The sequence below is a fragment of the Xenopus laevis genome, chromosome 1S (assembly GCF_017654675.1).
Source record: "Xenopus laevis strain J_2021 chromosome 1S, Xenopus_laevis_v10.1, whole genome shotgun sequence".
Lineage (NCBI taxonomy): Eukaryota > Metazoa > Chordata > Amphibia > Anura > Pipidae > Xenopus > Xenopus laevis.
The window spans coordinates 37908756-37924955 of NC_054372.1; the positions used below are offsets into that span (position 1 = coordinate 37908756).

A 16200-nucleotide genomic window follows, 5' to 3' on the forward strand; every position below is an offset into this window, starting at 1 on the left:
TTCGTCGCGTGTCAATTTTTTTGATGCCCATAGACTTTAATGGGCGTCGGCGACATTTCGCCAGCGGCAAATTTTTGGTGAAACTGGTCAAATTCGCCCATCTCTACACCCGATAAAAAAAATTCTGTCCAGCCCGATCGACAAGTCAACTGATATGCAAGTCTTCTGCCGATATCGGTCGGCTCTTTACCGTACACGCACCGAATATCGTATGAAAATTAGTTTGTACAATTTTATCTGTGCATCTATGGCCACATTTAAGGTATGAAGATCCAAGTTACGGAAAGATCCCTTATCCGGAAAACCCCAGGTCTAGCGCATTATGGATAACAGGTCCTATACCTGTACCAAATATTTAAGCACAACAGGGTTTAATTATGCAATTATACAATTTAATGCATAACTCGTAGGTCATCCTCACCTTGTGAAATAAAGGTGGAGAAAAAAAAATGGAAAAGAAGTACTGCAAAGTGGAAGGGGGATCATGAGACGATAGAATAAAAGAGAATAGGGATAAACTAAGAAAGATAAAAGAAATAAAGAAAAGAGGGATGCATGGGACTGGAGAAAAAAAGGAAAGGTGGTTATAAAGAGAGTAAAGGGGTTGATGAGTAAAAAGGAAGTACAGAAGGACCAGATAGAAAAAAGGGGTGACTGATAAGGGTAGGGCATTGGGAAGGAGGATAGGGAACAAGGAAAGAAAAAGCATAGTGATGGATGGAAGAGAGAGGAAGATAAGAAAATTGTCAGAGAGTAAAAGAGTAGAAACAAAGTAATGAAACAGTAATGACGAAGGCCAATGGCATGTGGCATGTGAGAGCACATATAGAGAAGATTTTGGCTCATACTAAAATCTGCTTTTTTCATGTGCCCCATTGTCGGTCAGTGCACACAGACAGGGGACAGAGTCTACGGATCGGCTTTTCCCACTGGCATATCAATGCTGAGAAAATTCAAAGAAAAAGTCTGGTTTCCTAGAGTACCTGCCCATCTGAAAGACTGCTAAGAACACACTGGCATGAAAGTCTGTGGAAAAGAAATTAACAGAAGTTACTTGTGGACAGAAAAACTAACAGCCACAATAACCATGCATTGACTCAGGGGTCCCGAATTTGGTTCCAACCTTGGAACTGTGTAAAAACTTTGTATCTTCTAGTTTCTTCTGCAGAGATATACTTCAGGTACTAACAGGTCTATAGTACAATAGGGTATTGCCATCCAGGACAAGTGGTGGCCTGCTAATAGCTAAGCAGTGAAACTGTCAGAATGTGGCTCTTTTATAGTGTTAGGGTTAATCTTTATGGTAATCTCACCCAATTACATGGAGGAACATAATGGACAAACACAAACTCTATGTTTTGTATTTTAGTGGCATTTACATTTAAAATTATACTAAACTGATATGGCACCAACAGAGAAACTGCTGAACATGAACCATTATCATGTAGTGGCAACACTTTTGGCTGATGCTATGGGATAGAGTCCTGCGCAGAACAAATTTGTTAAACCCAAACTCGACCCGCACCTGGACCTGCAACCCACATACTTACCTGCTTGGACCTGTTAACCAGCCAGACCCGCAAGTTCTTATCCGCAACCCGATTCACGACCCACTGACCATCAAGAAACAGGAAGTGCTATCAATGTAAACTGGAAGTGACATCATCAGAAGTAGGCATGATCAGGAAGAAAGGAGTAAAACTCGCTATTGAGAAGACCGGCGCCCAGACCCACAAACCCGAAGAACCACCGACCAGCGTCTATACCCGATCCCAAAACTTCTATCTGCAACCCACAGGGTACCGCAGGTTTTTGCGGGTACCCCGCGGTACCCGACCCCCTGCAGAACTCTACTATTGGACTCATTCAGCTATTACTCGTGTCTGGGGCATATTTGTTTTACGAGGTGCATTTTGGGAAAAAGGATCTGCACCGACAGGCACTGAGCGCCTGTCTGTCTGTAAAGATTCACAGGATTATGTAACATGAAGCAATTAATTAGTTTTTCCAGTAAGGCTGTATCTGCAAGGAAAGCTAAAAATGCCTTTACTGGAACAGGGGAAAGCCCTGCAGTGCGAATATCACTTTACATTCCTCTCTTACTATTATAACAAACAGATAAATATGAAAGGAATGTGATATAATGTGCCCACATATTAAATGGATAACTTTTATGCAGGATTTACATTTATACTTTATTATTCTGTAACATAACTTGGTCTTCTATGTCTAATTGTAACACTCTTTATCTGACATTTTGGTTATTCAAAATAATAAAGAAAGCCTGGCAGCATTCAAATTCTCGTGCAGCATAGCACCATGCAAAGCCTTTATTGCTTTGTACAACCATATTTGGTTAGTGTGATACATTGCCATTTCAAAATGCATCCGTTAATAGTACTGCAGCAGAATTCTGCACTGAAATCTGTTTTTCAAAAGAGAAAAGTTTTTTCTACGTTTAATTTTTGAAATCGGACATGGGACTAGACATGTCAGTTTCCCAGGTGCCCTGAGCCATGTGACTTGAGCTCTGATAAACTTCAGTCACATTTACTGCTGTACTGCAAGTTGGAGTGATGTCACCCCTCCCTCCCCCCTAGCAGCCTATCAAAAGAATAATGAGAAGGTAACTAAATAACAGCTACCTGACGCAAAATAACATCAGAATAGCACTCAATAGTAAAAATCCAAGTCCCACTGTGACTCATTCAGTGACATTGAGTAGGAGAAAGAACAGCTTAACTGAACGCAGTTCCATCTTGAAGTGCTGGCTCTTTCTGAAAGCACATGAGTCGAAGATGGCTGCCTACACACCAATATTACAACTAAAAATTATATATACTTGTTGGTTCAGGAATAATATTTTATATGGTAGAGTGAATTATTTGCAGTGTCAACAATGTAATTTAGAAATAAAAACTACAGCATAAAATCATGAGAGAATTTCTTTAAAACACTGTTTCAAATAGGAACAACAAGGTTATGGGGACCAGAAACTGCACTGCCTTACAATCTTAAGCACTGAAGCAGATAGAGAAACTGTAATAAAATTTACTGCCCGCTGAGTATATGGAGAAATTGTCATCAGCAATAAGTTGCAAATTGCTTTTTGTCAATGTTGCTATAAAAATATAAAAACTGAAGTGTAATTGCACTTCCCTAACTCAAACACTTTTGGTTTCCAGCCTGCCAGCTCAGATAATGGAAATCCTGGAAAATGTGATTAATAGATAGTAAGCATAGAGTCCACTCTGGACATGTGATCAGCTTGTAATAGCAGGAGTCCCATCATAAATCTAATTCAAACTTTCCACCGTAGGAGAAGATGAAGGGCAAATGAGGTTAAGAGCCTGATTTTCAATCTTCACGAGGTTCCATTATCACAGTTTCTGTGCTCAGACTTTCACAAGATGAGAGACGGAATAGATAGAAACATTTAAAAAGAAAAAAAAACAGCAAATCCTGTTGTGCAAGGCACATTTTTTATTTCCAAAAGAGATGAGGCTTGCACAGTCCTGAGTTAAGATGCTTGTAAAGATAAGAGGATTAATATGACATTCATGAGGATTTCCTTGATTAACCTACATGGCACAAATGATACGAGTGGCATCTACCAAATTCAGTTCTACAGCATGAGAATTCTAAAGAGCAACTTTAGTAAATATGTAGTACATTTATTGGCTATTTTGATTTCTTGCTTGCCAAATAAATAAGGACAGTATCTCCGTATGACATTATTAGCATGTACGGATGTCATATAGCAGTGGAACACTTGTCTTTTCTCGTATAGGGGAAAAAAATACCATTTCTACCTTAAATTCCATGGGAGGAATAAAACTCTTCCCTTGATACAAATGACCTTTGAAAACATTAGGCTTTTAGATGCTCCCTGTGAGAGACAAAATGATTCTTGAAGTAGACGTGTCATCCTTAGTGACAGCTCTTTTAGGCACTCACTAAAGAAAAATGTTAATCACACATAGAAATAAAAGCAGCTACGGGTTGCCCTTATAACAGGCAAATGAATACCATGACATTTGCTTAAGCTGGCTCCTAATCAAGTTGCATTCAGCACGCACTATCATGTGAAAAGCTGTAACTGTGCTGCATGGCATGCACAATAATCAAAACATAAAAAATGGCAGTAAGTAAAAGTAAAATAAAGTCCAAGGGCAGATGTGTACATTATACATCCATATGTCATTCCTAATAGCTTGTCATAAACCATAAGCCCTTGTTTAAATTTACACATCTGAATCAGACTGCCCAAGGTACATCATCCCCAAGCATTCCGTCTGCCATTCCATCTATTACTCTGCATATTTGCATATTATTTGTGATTTTTGAGTTATTTTGTTATTTTAGCATCTCTCCAGTTTGCAGTTTCAGAAATTCCAAATTCCCCTAGCAAGCATGCATTGATTTGAATAAGAGCCTGGAATATGAATAGGAGAGGGACTGAACAGAAAAACGAATAACAAAAAGTATTAATAACAATAAATATGTAGCCTTACAGAGCATTTGTTTTTTTAGATGGGGTCAGTAACCCCCATTTGAAGCAACAAAGTCAGACAGCGCACACCCAATTTAACAAAAGTGTGGTGCAGTACTTATGGGACTCCCCAATAGAGTGACCAAGGGTAAGGAACGTTCCAAAGGTGAAGACTGCACACTCAGAAATTGAAAAAATATAAATTGAACAAATAAATATTACAAAACACAAAGGCCCCATAAGTGTAGGCCCTATGCATTTTGACCGTTAACGTCTTCATCAGGGGCAAAATAATACAAAAAAGCAAAAAAAGGCAGGTTTTGTTTTTTTGTATTGTTATGCCCCTGATGAAGACCATCACGGTTGAAACGCGTAGGGCCTACACTTATGGGACCTTTATGTTTTGTAATATTTATTTGATGGAATAAATCATTTTTTTTCAATTTCTGAGGGTGCAGTCTTTACCTTTGGAACACCCCCATTTGAAAGCTGAAAAGAGTCAGAAGAGAAAGGCAAATGATCCAAAAACTATAGAAAATAAATAATGGGAAAGTTGCTTAGAATTGGCCATTCTAGAACATACTAAAAGGTAACTTGAAAGTGAACCACCCCTTTAATATTCACACAGCATAATACCATAATAACTAGGGATGCACCGAATACAGGATTCGGTTAGCCTTTTTTAGCAGGATTCAGATTCGGCCGAATCCTTCTGCCCGGCCGAACCTAATCCGAATTTGCATATGCAAATAAGGGGTGGGGAGGGAAATCACATGACTTTTTGTCACAAAACAAGGAAGTAAAAAATGTTTTCCCCTTCCCACCCCTAATTTGCATATGCAAATTAGGATTCTGATTTGGTTTGGTATTCGGCTGAATCTTTCGCAAAGGATTCGGAGTTTTGAATAGTGGATTCGGTGCATCCCTAATAATAACTGCCTACATCCCAAAGGCAATGGATTTACTTATATCAGTATCCAACAAATGTATCCTCATAGTTGCCCAAGACGACTGGTTGGGACACGGCCACCTGTTTATGCCTCTGAAGCCTTTTTTTCTAACTTTTTCCACTTTCTTTATGTAACATCAAACACACATACTTTCCTCCACCCTGGAATGGTGCAATATTGCTTTAAAGTAGGGGACCCTGACCTTTTTAACCCGTTAGCCACATTTAGATAGTTTGGAGGGCAAAGCAAGCATGAAAATTGTTCCTGGGGGGCACAAAATAAGTGCTGTGATTGTCCATTTAGTAGCCCCTGTGTGGACAGGCAGCTTACTGGAGGCTCTGTATGGAATTACACCTGTTTTTATGCAACCAAAGATTGCCTCCAAATCAGGAATTCAAAAATGAGCACCTGCTTTGAAGCTACTGATAGCAACATCCAAGGGCTTGGTGAGCAACATGTTGCTTATGAGCCAGTGGCTGGGGAATCACTGCTTTAAAGTAAACCTAGGCAAACAGCATTGTTCCCTAGAGTGTTGCCCTAGGACTTTTTTTCTTTGTATTTAATTTGTATACAGTGAAGAAAGACCTGTGCCTTTCAACATACCCATGCTAAAGTAAGAGGTTAAAAACGAAGGAGAATAGGGTCGATATGAATACAGATTTGTATTCATTCACCTTTATATACTTAAACTACTCCATTGTTACTTTGGTAGTGTTTAGGATGGTGGAATTTTTCAAGGAAAAAGGGTTTTGTTAAAGAAACAGTTTTTCAACTATGTAAAGTTTTTACAACACAGAGATCAAAAATGTATTCAAACAGCACATTTCAGTTTTATTTTTGAAATATAGAACAATGGCACATGAAAACAAAAATAGTTCTGAAATTTGGTACTTATTGCCTCACACAACAAAATTCATAGTAGGCTTCGGTAATTAGTAGAATTTTTCAAGCTTTAATATCAAATTCAATGGAAAGATGTTCGACTACTTAATTTAAACGGGTCATTTATGCCCATATTCAACACATATTAGGTTTTAAAAATAAATGTTTAATGTTCTTGTTTCTGAGGTTTCAATCTGGCAGCTCAGTAATCCGGGTGCAGATTGTGAATAGTGATGGTCGAATCTGACATGTTTCGCTTTGCCAAAAATTTGTGAAACTGTGAACAATTAAGTCTATGGGAATCTGTTTTTGTAGCGCAACCATTTTTTCACCCATTGAAGTCTATGGGGCAAATTTACTTACCTTAGAAGTTGCGCCAGCATTGGCTTCGCCGCACTTTGCCAGGCGTAGATTCGCCAGGGCTGCACAAATTCACGAAGAACCGAAGTTGTGCACAAGTTGCCGATCGATTGCGAAGTTGCGCTAGCGATGGCAAATTTGCATACGGCGCCAAGTTAAAGTACAATGGACATATATGTAGCAGCAAATACATTACACTACACAAGGCTGGGAAAGCTTCATTAAATAAAATAGAGTTGTTATTTTGCCCTATACATGTGCCCACTGTATAGTTTAGGTGCCATATGTAAGGAAATGTAGGGGGGAAGGAGGTTACCCCCAAACAAATTTACAATCTTTTTCACCCTATCACCCATCAAAAAGTAAAAGACGCCAGCGTTTTTTGGGACTTAGAAAAAATTTAAACTTTTTTGAAGCAAGTCCTATTTACTCTATTGCACTTCGCCTGGTCTGAGGTGTCGAAGTAAAGTCTGGCTCAATAGGTTCGCGAAAATGCGCAAGATTTATGCCAGCACTTGTTAGTAAATCGGCAAAGTGGCAAAATGACGTCATGTTGGCAAATTTTTGCTAGCGTTAGCCACTTCGCCCTTTAGTAAATTTGCCCCTATGGGCGTCATTTTTGTTGCCTGGCGACTAATCGCCTCGTCTTTTGAGCGACTATCTCCCCGAACTGCCCCAGCGTTTTTCCCCATAGGCTCCAATGAAAAGTCACCTGTGCTACTGCACACGCGGTGATGCGTTTTCAATAGTCACCCAAAGTTCCTCCCGAATCTCCTGGTGTGGCCTTACCCTAAAGGCATATTGTAACAGCACAATTACTCACTGATTTTTTCTTGTTGCATTATCACCTTAATGCAAAAGCAGCATTATTCAACATTATATTCCGTGACACTGACATTATCTGAAGCCTAGTGTAACTAGATCAGATATAAGCAAGAAGCAAATCAAAACACACAAGTCATCTATGTAATACTTGCAGGGTGCAGTCCTGATAACACACAAAAAAAATGATCAATGACAGAAGTAGGTAAGGTTGTATCTCTGTCCCTCAGAGAACTTCACTGCAAACTAGGAATGTAACTCAAGAATGTAATATAAACAGTAAACACCAACTTGGAATGAGAACTTCCAGCAAAATCAACTAGCTGCTTCCAGCCCCCACAGTCAGCCATCTGCGAGTGGCACAGTATTTTTAGCATATTATTATTAACATGTATTTATATAGCGCCAACATATTGCGTAGCACTGTAAAGTAAGTGTGATTATACAACTACATCACATGAATTACATATATAGAATATATGGAGTAACAAACATCACAATCAATACAGGTACAAAGAGGTGAGGAAGGCCCTATGCATAGGCATACAGTCTAAGGGAAGGGAGTAATACACAAGGTGTGGGAGTGGGCAAGATCGAAGTAAGTGGGTGAGAAATGTGGTGTTGTATGTGGTGTTGCGTTTGGTAGTTAAGCAGAGTGAGGGTAGGCTTCTCGAAAGAAGTGCGTTTTCAGAGATTTTTTGAAAGCAGAAAGGTTGGGAGAAAGTCGGACAGACCGTGGGAGAGAGTTCCAGAGGAGGGGTGCAGCCCTTCCAAAGTCTTGAATGCGAGCATGTGAGGAGGTAATGAGAGAAGAGTTGAGTAGCAGGTCAGTAGAGGAGCGTAGTAAGCGAGTGGGTGAGTATATAGAGATGAGTTCAGAGATGTAGGGTGGAGCAGAGTTGTGAAGTGCTTTGAAAGTCAGTGTCATTAATTTGAATTTGATTCTGAAAGGTAACGGAAGCCAGTGCAGGGATTGACAGAATGGCGAGGCAGAGGAGGAGCGGTTGCTGAGGTGTATGAGCCTCGCCAGCATAGTACGTTTTTGTGGGTAACCCATCATCCCGGTTTCACACATAGCCAGCAATACAATTTGCACAGTGTATTGTTTAATAAAACTATTCTTATTTCTTGTCTGCTGCTCGTCTGATATGAGGAAGTCATTTTAAATGAATTAACCCAAAATAAATCCAAGTTGATCACAAAAATATTTTTTATATATGTTTTATAAAAGCTTAGCCATCTAAATTCTTATAAACTGTACCGCACATGGAAGACCCAAGGGTCTGGATATTAGACTGTATACCTGTTGAATACACAAATAATAGTGTTGAAGCTGTAGTTATGAAGCTATCACTGAATAACAATTCCCTACACTGCCAGCCAGCAGCTCACAGACAGGAGTGAGAAATGAAAATGTAATGAGAGAAACATCATGAACTGAACGGCTGCAGTTAGGACACTGCATTTTTATGAATGAAAGCAGACAGAGGTTAAAGGGGATCAGTTGTGAATATCAAAATGTAACATAAGCTTCACCTCACTGAAATAAGACACTTTATATATAAAAATTAAAAATGCTGTACTATTTATGAAATCAAGTACTCTTCAGTATCTCACTGTCAGCAATCTGTCTCTCTTCATGCAGAGGTCTGGGTCAGATTTTGATTGCCAGTTAGGTCGAATATGTCTGATTTTCCTTTCCTAGTAGATGTTTTAAATTAAATAACCAACTCCAGCACAAACAAAAACTGACTCTGGTAAACACCCTGTATGCACAGAAACAGGATTTCCGGAGTTGGTTATTTTAAAAGAGCAAGGATTAATTATATCTTGGATGGGATCATGTACAAAAAAGTTGGATTAGTTGATTATAATGGAGTTTATGGGAGACAGCCTTTCCATAATTCAGAGCTTTCTGGATAATGGATCCCATACCTGTATTTAGAAAATGTCTTATTTTAGTGAGAAGAGACTTAAATCAAATCTTTATTTTCATGATAGATCCCCTGTAACTGGTTGCTGATAAAACAGTAACATCAGACCCTATAACATTGATAAATACAATAAACTAAACTTTCAGGAACAGTGGAATACGTTGGCTCTATACAAATAAATATAGCGCTATTTATTGCATTTTTCACTCAGATGGTAAGCTCTACAAGGCAGGGACCTCCATTCTCTTGTCTTTTTGACATTAATATCTTTATTTTTTTTGTAACTGTAATTTGTATTTATTGTTGTACAGGTATAGGATCCCTTATCCGGAAACCCGATATCCAGAAAGCTCCGAATTACGAAATAGACTCCATTTTATCCAAATAATCCAAATTTTTAAAAATGATTTCCTTTTTCTTTGTAATAATAACAGTAGCTCGTACTTGATCCCAACTAAGATATAATTAATCCTTAATGGAAGCAAAACCAGCCTGTTGGGTTTATTTAATGTTTAAATGAATTTCTAGAAGACTTAAGGCATGCAGACCCAAATTAAGGAAAGATCCGTTATCCAGAAAACCCCAGGTCCCGAGCATTCTGGATAACAGGTCCCATACCTGTCTTTATATTTACTATTGTAATGACACCCTGTTTGTTCTATTAATTTATTGTATTGCTGTACTGTGTTACATACATAAATAGTGTTATATCAATAAACATACATGTGCACGTTTTTTCTGGAAAAACACAGGCAGAGAAAATGCCTAGTGTGCCACTAAATTGTGCGTATGACACAAGAACACAAACAACAAATTGTGGCGCACACAAAAAATAAAATAATCAGTTCACACAGTTGTGGGCAATTAATTGCACATAACCTATACCAAAACATAATACGGGTATAGGATCCCTTATCCAGAAACTCGATATCCAGAAAGCTCCGAATTACGGAATGGCTCCCATAGACTCCATTTTATCCAAATAATCCAATTTTTTAAAAATGATTTCCTTTTTCTCTGTAATAATAAAACAGTAGCTTGTACTTGATCCAAACTAAGATATAATTAATCCTTATTGGAAGCAAAACCAGCCTATTGGGTTTATTTAATGTTTAATTGAATTTCTAGTAGACTTAAGGCATGAAGACCCAAATTATCGGTTATCCGGAAAACCCCAGGTCCTGAGCATTCTGGATATTGAAAAAGCGGGGGGAAAAATTAGAAAACGAGTGTTGGCTAGAGACAGTGCTTCTGACTTGTAAGATGCAGATAAATACATAATGTAAATAATCTGCATGATGCCATTCAGCATTGTGGCCAAGAAATGATGTGGCTGTAAACAAACTCTGTTTGTGTTACACGTGTACAGCATTGACACTGCAGCAGACAGGTTCTGCATCCATGAACAAAACAACCACATCACACAATGCCAACCCCAAAATTTTTTTTTGCCAAAACAAAATTCTAAATAACTTTGTAATATACAGGTATGGGATCCGTTATCCGGAAACCCGTTGTCAAGAAAGTTTCGAATTATGGGGTGGCTGTCTCCCACAGATTATAATCAAATAATTCAAAATTTTTAGATGGCTAATTTTAAAAGGGATTCCCATTTTCTCTGTAATAATAAAACAGAACCTTGTACTGTACTTGATCCAAAATAAGATATAATTAATATTTACTAAGACAAAACAAGCCTATTGGGTTCATATGATTTTATATGATTTTTTTTAGTAGATTTAAGGTACAAATTGCGAAAATCCCTTACCTGGAAAACCTCAGGTCACATGCACTCTGGATAATAGATCCCATTCCTGTACATTCATTACAAAATTTCTATGGTTTAGGAGTTATTTGTATATTATTGCTATTGAAAGCAGTTTGTCTGTCCCTTTCTAGTCTCTGCCCTGATGTTTCAGACTGCTAATACAGTGTAAGACAAGGCAACTTATTAACAGACCTGTCTTTGATGTCAAACTCAGACATTGTTTAAAAAGTAACAAACCAAAACTTAGCAAAAGGCTGCTTTTAATAGCAATTGATTTTCAAACAACTTTAATGGGGTTATTTACTAAACTCCGAATGCAAAAATCACGAAAAAGTTGTGTTTTTTTTTTTTTTTTTTTATAAAATCTGACTTTTAAAAAATCACAAATTTTTTGAAATTTATTAAACCCCGAGGATGTAAAAGACTGAATCTGAAAATCCGGCATCTCAGACCTGTCGAGGTTGCATATAAGTTAATGGGAGAAGTTCCAATGATTTTTTGATGTGCGCTGGGTTTCATGAAATACTCCGAAGTTTTTAGTTGGAAATTCGGAAAAAATCGTGAAAATCAGACGGAAAAATCTGAAAAAAATCGTGAAAATTTGATTTTTTTTACCCGCAAAGCTAATTTTTGGGGAAATTTTATAATAAATAAGCCTAAAAAAAAAAAAGAAGAGTTTGAATGGAGTTTGTAGCAGAAAATATTGAGATAAATTCTGACTTTGATAAATAACCCCCGTAAAGTACTAACATTTCTCATAAATATATTTTGGAAAGTTGTTTAGAATTAGGTTTTATTTTATCAGGTCATTTTTTTTTTATTTTGGGGTTGACGTGCCCATTAAACACTGTAAGCAGTCAAAAACGCTTCTGATTTTCTAACAAACCACAGAAATCAAAGAAATATTGAATACATAAATCAAAAGGAAAGAGCATCAGTGATATACAGGTATGGTTTCCATAATCTGGTATGCTCAGGAGGGTTTTCAGGATAAGTGATCTTTTAGTAATGTGGAGCAATATACCTTAAGGATATTAAAAAAATTCACAATAGGATTGTTTTGCAATCAGTATGGATTGATGATAGGTTAGATAAGGTACTTTTTTATTATTACAGAGAAAGATGAAGAATTGTTTGCTTATAAAGAACACTATGGGGATGGCACTCTTTTCTAAGAGCTGATTTGGTTCAGAAGTTAGAACGTCGTTTATATAAATTGCTTGCTGTGATGTAGGGTTGTTGTGGTCAAACTGCACAGCATCTAACGGCTGAGCTATTAGGTTACAATACAAACAGACGTCAGTCATGGCTCTTTACAGAACTATTATAAAAAAGTAAGCCTGTTGTTGCACAAGTTATACAACGTATCATGTATTAACCCTTTATGTGCCATTCATTCGGGAATTAACTTCAAGATGGGAACTTTGGATTTGGATGATTATAACGTATCCCTGTTGCCACAGTCGTACCATACACATACAATTAGGCAATACATTCATCAAGTGAACAACTGAAAGGCACCAGAAAGATTTCTACTGCACAGTAACCTAGCGATATATATTCAGTCACAGCCAGTTGAGAACCATCTTTGCAAACAAAATATAGAAATACAGGATTTCAACCTACAGCCAACAATTGCAGGGAAGATGCATTCACATTGGGGCGTGAAAAGAAATACGAGCAATAACTACTAAACTTTTAATGTTTGTCAGTCCTTTTTAGTATAAAATACAAAACATGGGGTCTGTAGTGAAAGGCTACATGGTCTGCATGAACGCATAAGGGTCAATACTTCCCACCTTTTTTCTTTGGGCCAAATCAGGACATTTAGGGAATTTATGTTTAGAATGGCCATAGACTAAGGGATGAGCCCGAAATGCCCACCAAAGGAAGGAGATATTGGTCTAATACAAAACAAGTGTTTGACTGTATCTAACAAATAGTAGCCTGATACACTATATACGAAAATATGTAAGCTCATGTGCCACACCAAGGCCCCCCATTGTACGCGAGTCCTACACTCTGTGAGCACAAGTTTGTAGTGCATTTAAAGTCCCCCAGCAGCCAATGTGACTGAGTAGTAAGACTATTGTGCACTTACCCTTAGCTCAGGAGCTCTAGTGAGAAAGCATGGAGCTTTTAGGCTGGAAGTACACGGTGCAGGTCCTTCCAATCCAACACGATGAGAGGAAGCGCAGGCATCACATTGGATGCACCAAATCTAATGTTAGTAATACAAATGTTGCATCTACAAACGTATATTGCATGTTGTATGCAAGCAGTTTGTAGATGCGACATTTGTATTACTTACATAAGATTCAGAGCTTCCTCTCATCATGTCGGATCGGAAGGACGCGTAACGTCTAGTTCCAGCCTTAAGCCCCAGCCAACTAACATACACCTGTGAATAATTCCCTTACTCCATTATCAATAAGCATTCTAAGTTTGCAGTGCATTTGAAATCAAGTTTCCCCGCAGACAATGTGAGTAGTAAGACCATGGTGCACTTCCCCTTAAATCAGGAGCTACAGTGAAGAAGCAAGGAGCTTTTAAGCCCCAGACAATTAATATATTTTAAAAGCACCACAAACTTAGAATGCTCACACACAGTGTAGGACTCACGTACAATGAGGGAGCAAAAGAGAGAGAGAGAGAGAGGTCTGTATCTTGGTTAAAACTGTGGAAGAGTTTCGACACCGTTTTATTTTTGCCTAAGCAGAATCCTTGTCTTACACTATTAAATGAGAAAATCCCAAGAATTTAATGACATGTACAAAGCATAGAAAAATTTTGGTTAATATCCAACTTCTCTATTGTTCAAATGAAAGCCAGAAAGCATAACAATGATTAACAAAACGAGAATTAAACAGTCAACTATGCAATAAACATACATACTAAATGTTTTAAACGTACAGTAAATTCTTTTATATACAGTAAATATCCCCCACTTTACCCCTCCCCAACCAAATCATTTATACCCCACAAGGGGCTACTTAAAGGCCCAATGAAGGGATTAACAGCAGGGGGATGGCTGTCAAGTTTGGAAACATCAAAGCCTGTCAGAGTTTCTGATCTCTGATCAGGAACACAACAACTGAAATCCAGGACCAATGTGACAACTTAAGCTCTGTGATTGCAGCTGTGGAGGCTCCAGTTGGATGTGATGTGTCCAAACATGGCAGCCACCAACCTTGCGGTGAAGTTCTACTTTCAGTGTAACTAATAAGAACTCAATAACACCTATGTTTACTATGTTCTATTGACTTATCCATTGGGTTACGGTTTAATACCCTAAAATGTGTTCCTTACATCAACATGATCATCATTTATGTATATAACATCAACAGGTTACACAGCACTATACAATACTATATGTCATGTGTCTTATGGTCTTGGTGGGTTTCCTTTTTTGTGTTTACAACAAAATCACTAAGCGTAACCATCTTAAAAGGGGTTGTTCGCCTTCCAAACACTTTTTTCAGTTCAGTTTACAGATTGTTCACCATAACCAAAGCCTTTTTTCAATTGCTTTATACCCTGACATGTTACAATTTGCTACATTTAGTTGATACATTTCTGTGGTATCTGTGGAATATTAGCAACTATTGTATCAATTCTAACAGCTGCCTTTAATGAGACTCAGGGATTCTGCTCAGCAGGGACAAAGATAACACATGTATCAACTAAATGTGTCAGTTTAAAGAGTCTGCGACCCCCCTCACAGAGTTGCTTTAGAAGGTACTTCAATATTAGAAAAACAAAATACAAATTGGAAAGTAACTTGAAAAAGTCTTTATTTTTGCTGAATTCAACTGAAGTGGAAAAAAGTTTTAAAGGTGAACAACCCCTATAAGTGTATAGAATATTGCATAAAAGCCACATTTGAGTAGGCAATAAAGTCATAAGAGTAAATAAAATTACTATTACAAATGCTTACCACACAGAACTTAAGCTTCGGTCACCGTTTTGGCAAAGCTATATATTTAACCAAACTCTGGTTAATATTTGAATTTATATTTTATTTGTATACATTTTTTAAAGGGGTGGTTCACCTTTAAGTTAACTTTTAGTATGTTATCCAATGGCCAAATGTTAGCAACTTTTCAATTGGTTTTCATTATTTATTTTGTATAGTTTTTTTTAATTATTTGCCTTCTTCTTCTGATACTTACCAGCTTTCAAATGCGGTCAATGACCCTATCTAAAAAAAAAACAAATGCCCTGTAAGGCTACATTATTGTTATTGCTAATTTTTACTAGTCATCTTTCTGTTCAGGCCTCCCAAGTCTTTTATTCAAATCAATATATGGTCGCTAGGGTAATTTGGTCCCTAGCAACTAGATGGCTGAAATTGCAAACTGGAGAGCTTCTGAATAAAAGGCTGAATAACTCAGAAACCACAAGTAAAAAAAAATGAAAACCAATTGCAAATTGTCTCAGGATATGGCTCTCTACATCATACTCAAAGTTAATGCAAAGGTGAACAACTCCTTTTATAAGTTAATAGCCTACCTATTTTTGTTAGACAAATAGTTGACGTATACAGTGAGCATTCCTATTAGGTACAAATAGAACAAATTTTGTATGCCAGCAGTTTCTAGTGAAGCTGGATCAGAAACGGTCAAACAACACATCACTAGTATGGCATACATTGGATAGTAAAAGCTCTGCAAAGGCAAACAGAAAAAAATTAGACATGTGCAGCCTTAGCTGGTGACCAGCAGATGCACTTGCCGTTTGCAACAACCACCCAACAATGGCTTAAGAAAGAAGAGTTGTTTACTTAAATACACAATTATCTGTTTTCTCTCAATGTAATGCAATGAATTTACATTTCTCACGACAGTGCCCCCCACTTGCCTTGAGATGATAGACCTTCATATGATCATTAGATTGGACATAAATCTGGTTCTCACCTGGATTAAAATATTACCAGGGAATGCTGTGATGTAATATCATACCATGCCCTTTAGATGAATATGATTATTCCCT

At 37.6% G+C, this 16200-nt stretch overlaps 1 protein-coding gene across 4 annotated transcripts in view; it reads right to left on the bottom strand.

Moving 5' to 3' along the window:
• The window catches only part of galnt7.S (polypeptide N-acetylgalactosaminyltransferase 7 S homeolog), an 84237-nt gene that overhangs the window by 60837 nt on the left and 7200 nt on the right, over positions 1–16200 (bottom strand). The window lies entirely within an intron of this gene.